Source organism: Octopus bimaculoides, chromosome 18 (assembly GCF_001194135.2).
Source record: "Octopus bimaculoides isolate UCB-OBI-ISO-001 chromosome 18, ASM119413v2, whole genome shotgun sequence".
Taxonomy (NCBI): domain Eukaryota; kingdom Metazoa; phylum Mollusca; class Cephalopoda; order Octopoda; family Octopodidae; genus Octopus; species Octopus bimaculoides.
In genome coordinates this window covers 8,576,457-8,583,281 of record NC_068998.1, presented here as the reverse complement: position 1 = coordinate 8,583,281, position 6,825 = coordinate 8,576,457, and the positions used below count along the sequence as shown (strand labels likewise).

General features: G+C 36.1%; 1 long non-coding RNA gene across 3 annotated transcripts in view; it reads left to right on the top strand.

Annotated features, from left to right (window-relative positions):
• Positions 1-6,825, top strand: part of LOC106882780 (uncharacterized) — a 397,572-nt gene that overhangs the window by 160,172 nt on the left and 230,575 nt on the right. The window lies entirely within an intron of this gene.

Genomic DNA, 6,825 nt, shown 5'->3' with positions numbered 1-6,825 from the left:
TTCGTTGGAACAGTCCTTCCCGCAAAGCAAATTAGAGAGAGAGAGACAGAGAATGTGTGTGTGTTTGAAGTGACATATATATATATATATATATATATACACACACGAGGGTAAGCCAAAAGTTATGTGCACTCTTGTTCCTGTAATCTATTAAAAGAACAGCAGGAGTTGAAGAATTACATCATTTACCCACACAGTCTCCTTGCTTTTCGAGCCACTCCTGCCAGCGGTCCACAAGCTTGCTTATTCCATCGGGGAAGGATATGTTTGGCTGCTTGTGCAGCCATTTTGCACCGCTTCCTGCTCTTTATCTTTGTAGCGGTCGAGTAGATCCTGAAAGATCTCCAAAGGATTGCTATTATGCAATTCAGTAAGCTCTCTGGACACCCATTTCGCACAGACTTTAAAAAAGCGAAGCTTGTTGTGGATGATTTCGTATGCAGAACCACACTTAATTTGAATCGTTGGGTGAGCGACCATCCATAAGGTGGCATGCTCTTACGAAATTAGTTATGGTTCTGGAGAATGCTTCCAAATTGGCCCTCTTTAACAGAATTAAAAACCAAAGCCACTACATATTTATTTAAAAAAAAAACAGCTTCATCTACCAATTTCGCTTATGAAAAACTCGCAGTTAAAACCTTTGCAAACCCAACAACTGCTTAACTTCACATTAACTACAGATTTCTCATGACCACACAGCTATTGCCGTCAAAACTGCATCTCAAAGGAAAAAGAAAAAGAATTCTCTTTAGAGTTACAAACTAATAATCAACAGCTGCTGGTTATATGAAGCACAAACTATTTGTCACTCTAGAACACTGCTCATATATATCTAAGACAGAGCAGCTGTTGGCCCAAACAAACCAGGTTGCATAAAAGAAAGAATACACCTAACTCTGAAGTAAACCTGAAATTACACCTACTACTACTATGTGTGTATATATATATATGTATGTATATGTAGTTGTGTTTGTGTTTGTCCCTCCCCGCCCGCTTGGCAACCGGTGTTGGTGTACATACGTCCTGGTAAGTTAGCGCTTCGGCAAAAGAGATCAATAGAATAAGTACGAGGCCTTAAAAAAAGTACTGGGGTCAATTAGCTTGGCTAAAAGTTCAAGGTGGTTGCCCCAGCACGACCGCAGTCTAATGACTGAAACAAGTAAAAAGTAATAAAAAAGAAAACAAGTGAAAATACGAACGTTTTTGTGAACACTGTAAATGCAGTAATATATGATATGAACAGCTGCAAAAGGTGACTACGAAGCAGCAGCCAGCCGGAAAGGACACGAGAGGCGTTCTAACTGCGTCGCCGCGCCGGGCTTCTTACCCACGTCTTTGAACAGGGTCTTAGGTTTAATTCTGACGGCTATGTGAAACTGCTGGAGATTGTGGTCAATTCTTGCTTGGAGAGGGTTCACTTCTACAGAGGCATATGTGCAGTAGCGCGATTAGGCTCCTTGCCATACCTCCCGAAAGATTCAGATATGGCCGTGGGAGAATTTTCACGACTTCACCAGCTCGCGGTTGAGAAAGGCACCAACCACTCTGCTTGTATACCAAGACCGAGCAGGAGACCAAGAACAGAGAGGTGGTGAAGATCTTGCTAGAAGCACATTGGGGAACGCATGCATCAGATTTCGAAGTTGTCTTCAGGCAGTGTAGGAAGCTAAGGGTGGCTATTTTGAGAAAACTCTTTTCTCCCGGGCAAAATCTAGATAAGATATTTTGATATTTTTTTGACATTCGTTTGTTTTAATATGAGGCAATGTGTTCTTATTATTTTATACAAACTGTCAAGTTTAGCCCGAACACACTGCGCGTGCGCGCCCGTGTATAGGAATTTATGCATGTCTGTGTAGAGTGAGGGAAAGAGATATTACATTAAAACATGTTGAACAAGCTTTGATTGTTCTTTACTTTTGGTATGCGCGAGCGAGAAGAGATTCTTTAACTGTTGCTATGATACATATTGAAATGGTGTATTAAAATAATTGAGAATTTAGAGAATTGAATAAATATTATCAGTAGAGAAGCTGATACATTTTAGTGGTGATAATAATGGAAAGTAATCTGTTGCACTATAATGTGTTATGCTATATTGTCGTATTAATACACATGTTTAGAGAATGAGTTTACAGGAGGCACACACATACATACAACGCATGTATATATATATATATATATATATATATATATATATATATATATATACACACACAAAGACAGACACTCGTAATATATATATATATATATGCTTGCATGTGTGTATGGTGTGTGTGTGTATACATATATATACATATATTTATATATTTAAGTGAATAGGTAAATTATACACACACATGTTTATTTGTACGTGGACATGTATGTACGTATGTAAAAATATATGAATGTGTGTTCACGCATGAACACACACACACTCTTGATCGTTCACACATTGTCAGTCACACACCAGACACTCATGTGCACTGATTCACACACACACACACACACACATACACATGCTCACACTCACACACTAATACACATTCTTACATGATTTCGCAGCATTTGTAACTGCTAAGTGTAGAGATAAACCATTTCATTTTAAATCTAATGAACAGACAACTTACCTCCCACATAGATTTTTTCATACTATCTACAGCGAGTCTTCATTGAATTTTCCTCATGACAAAGACACAACAACGACGTCGATGACGAAGACAACAGCAAATCCTTCTACTACTACTAGGAAACAAATACTACAAGAAAAAGAAAAAAATACGCAGTAATATCGCTATCATTCCACTGTGGAGTCGCAATGGCCCAGTGGTTAGGGCAGCGGACTCGCGGTCATAGGATCGCGGTGTCGATTCCCAGATAGGGCGTTGTGAGTGTTTATTGAGCGAAAACACCTAAAGCTCCACGTGATTCCAGCAGGGGGGTGGCGAATCCTGCTGTACTCTTTCACCACACATTTCTCCCACTGTTTCGTCCTGTTTCTGTTGTACCTGTAATTCAAAGGGTCCGTCTTGTCACACTCCGCATGACGCTGAATCTCCCTCGAGAACTCCGTTAAGGGTACACGTGTCTGTGGAGTACTCAGCCACTTACACGTTAAGTTCATGAGCAGGCTGTTCCGTTGATCGTAACTGATGGAATGCTACCATCATTCTATCAGCCAAAATAATTCTTTTTAATACAAGCTCAAGGCCTGGGGTTAATCGATCATATCGATCTAATTACTTAATTAATACTTATTGTATCGGCGCTGAAAGCATGAAAAACAAAGTTAACCTCGACGGAATTAATAACGGATTCAAATTTTAGCACAGGCCAGCAGTTTCTGGAGGTGTGGGTAAGCCAAATTGACCCCAGTATTTACCTGGTAATATTCTATCGACGCCCACGAAAGAGTGAAAGGTAAAGTCGACCTCGGCGGAATTTGAGCTCAGGGCGTAAAGACGCGTGAAATACCACTAAGAATTTTACTCAGCTTGCTGACGGTTCTACCAAGTCACCGCCTTCCACACAACCAAATAATAATCAGAGTACTAGAATCAGTCACAGTTTTAGTATTAATGGTAATAATAATAATAAAAAACAAACAAACAAAACTAATTGCAATAACTACAATGACTATAATTTCTTTCAAACTAGATGATACATGACAAATTTTGTAATTAAATTTTGTAATTTATTGACTCATTATCAACATTTATTTTCGATTCTTTTCAAATTTATTATTTTAGGTAAATACAATGAAAAGCGAATGTGTTCTTATGTTTTATCATTTTTTTTCTTTTCTTTTTTTTTCTGCCATCCGTTTGAATCAGCGTATTTGGCAGGTCAAATCAGACCCATAGAGGATTTGATTTCAGTAAACAAATAACATTTAAGCTCGTTCTCTATTGAGCTGCGCCATTTTAACTATCATTAACAATAGTATAATAATTAAATCATAAAAAGAAAGAATAAAAATGTAATAAAAATAATTGAATGATATCAAAATATAAGGCTTTCATTAACCATTTTATTTGTTTATTTGCAATTAGATCTAATATCAGGGTCTCCGATTTCAATTGAATCACAATTTTGTTAACTCAAGACTAACATTAATAAAACTCAGGAAAGTAGTTTTATGTTATTTATTTACGCAACCCTATTTGAAATGATATTGTGAAATGAATGACCATCCTCTGTGCATATTGTGTTTTTATCGTTAGTAAATATTAGTTTCGCCATTTGATCAAATTTGTTGGAAATTATTCATTATTATTTAGTTTATTTGATTATATTTCTCTGAGAATATTGCCATGTGTTATTTTTGCTGTATTTTTTTGCGTGTATATATGTGTATTATATGCGAATTTGTACATAAAAAAAGCATTGACATACAGACATCTACAAATGTATCATAATCTTTTATACTGTACATACTAGGCCTGCAATTTTTATGCGATGAGGCTAGACGATTATATCAACCCCAGTACTAAATGGGTACATATTTCTATCGACTACGAAAGCATGAAAAGCAGAGTAGTCCTCCGTTGAATTTGAAATCAAAACTTAAAGCCGGAGCAAATGGTGTCAATCATTTTGTCCGGCGCGATAACGACTATGCCAGCTCACAGACTTATCACGTCCTACTTACCTACCTACATACGCACACAGTATATATATATATATATAATATATATATATACATATATATATGTATATATATAATGTATGTATACACACACACACACACGCAAACACATATATATGATAGCTTAATCACCCGGCGTTGCTCGCAAGTTTGAAGAATCTTAAAAGAAATGAATAGATTTATTCGGATAACAAATATACCTTCAGAAAAATTCTCTCAGATGCCGTGAGTACAAACAGTTATTGAAACAAATCCTGAGATCAATCACAGTTTAATTTTGTAGAACTTCTAAATAAACAATGTCTTCAATATGTCCTTTAATTGGGGTACAAATTAAATGAGTTTTGGGGCTTCCAACTCGCGAATATCCTACATATAATTGCCCATGAGAGAAGCAAGGTTAACTTTGAGAGATTGTCCTTACGATTTGTTTATCAAAATAGCAAAACTTAGTTTCCCTGGGAACTGGAGCCGTTTAAATTGAAAGTTTTAGGTCAGATTTCCCAGTGATAATTGCTGCTTCTAGGCCATAGGGTTGCATCGCTTTCACCACCAGTCAGGCGACATTGCACAGGCAACGTGGATTCAGATTCCTGAGCAGCAGGAAGTGTTGAGTTGTGTGGTGGCATCCCAGATGGCTGTATAGAGTTCAGGAACTCAGTTGGAAAAACCACAGTTTGGTTCTGATCAATGACGGTGTCAATAGATTTGAAAGACTGTTCTTACCCTGGCAACAACTGCAAGAGATTCCAATTGATTTTGTCGGCAGCATCATTACGTGGAGCTAAGATGGCTCGTTCACGTAGTCATTGACTGTTGCTAAAGTTTTGTGCAATGTTTGAAAACACATGCATTTTGAGATCATTGGCAGTTGATACCATCTCACGGAAGGGTAGCTTGTGTTGCTGTTGCAGTTATCCAGATAAATGATAGGAAAGAGGCCCATCGCTAATTACGTTCCGAGTTCAAATCTTGTTGAGGACAGTGTTGAGGACATTATTGATCAGTAAAATAAAGTACCAATAAAATGAGAGACGAAATGGACTGACTCACCATCTTACACACAAAATTGCTGATCCCGTTAGCCGTGTACGTCAATCAGATATCATTATATTCATCCGCACGTATTTGAATGAATAAACTGTTGTGTTTACCTTCAGGAAATACTGTTAAGTAATAAATAACGGCACCGGAAAAAATCCCAATTTGTATTGTGCGTCAACAAATACTTGCAAACACACACATTAACACACATTATATCATAAATTTCATATTTCCATGACACGTTCCCTACTTACCTTACTGTGATTTTTTTTTAATATCTTATCCACGGTGTTTTTTTTCTTTATAAACTTAAATAACTTTTAGTAATAATATTTCTTATGATCATTACATTCGATTAGAAGTCAGTTCAATAGGAAATTTGGAATTATAACTTACGTTCACACGAATTAATCGCTATCGCTATAAAAGAGAACTTTCGTTGTGGACACATAATTATTTCAATAATTACAGTATATATGTGTCCGGAAAATATATTTTGTACATTAATTTTTCTCTCTTCCATCTTTGCTACAAGAGGATGACGATGATGATGATAATGATGACAACGAAGTGTGTGTGTGTGTGTGTGTGTGTGTGTGTGTGTGTGTGTGTGTGTGTGTGTGTGTGTGTGTGTGTGTGTATGTGGGAGAGAGAGGGATGTGGTTTATGTGATGTAGTGAATATATATTTTATGAGTATATGTATACATGTGGGTATGTACGACGTGGTGTACATACCTATACATAGATTCAGATACATATCTATATATATACTAATTGATACACATATGTATGCATGTATATATATGTATGTATATACATATATATATATATATATATATATATATATATACCCATACATATATTTAAATATATACGCACTAATACATTTATACATATATTGATATATATGTATACGTAGATGCATACATATACATAGATATATACACGCATGCATACGAAAACACACATGTACACATGTTTCGTCGACGATTGATTAACTTGATCTGAAAATTAGTCTGTTAATGTTTGATATGAATTAATTCTTCCTCCATTCCACCACACAATTATATTAAGCTAATACATACATACATAGACACACACACACACACATATATATATATATATATATATATATATATATATATATAT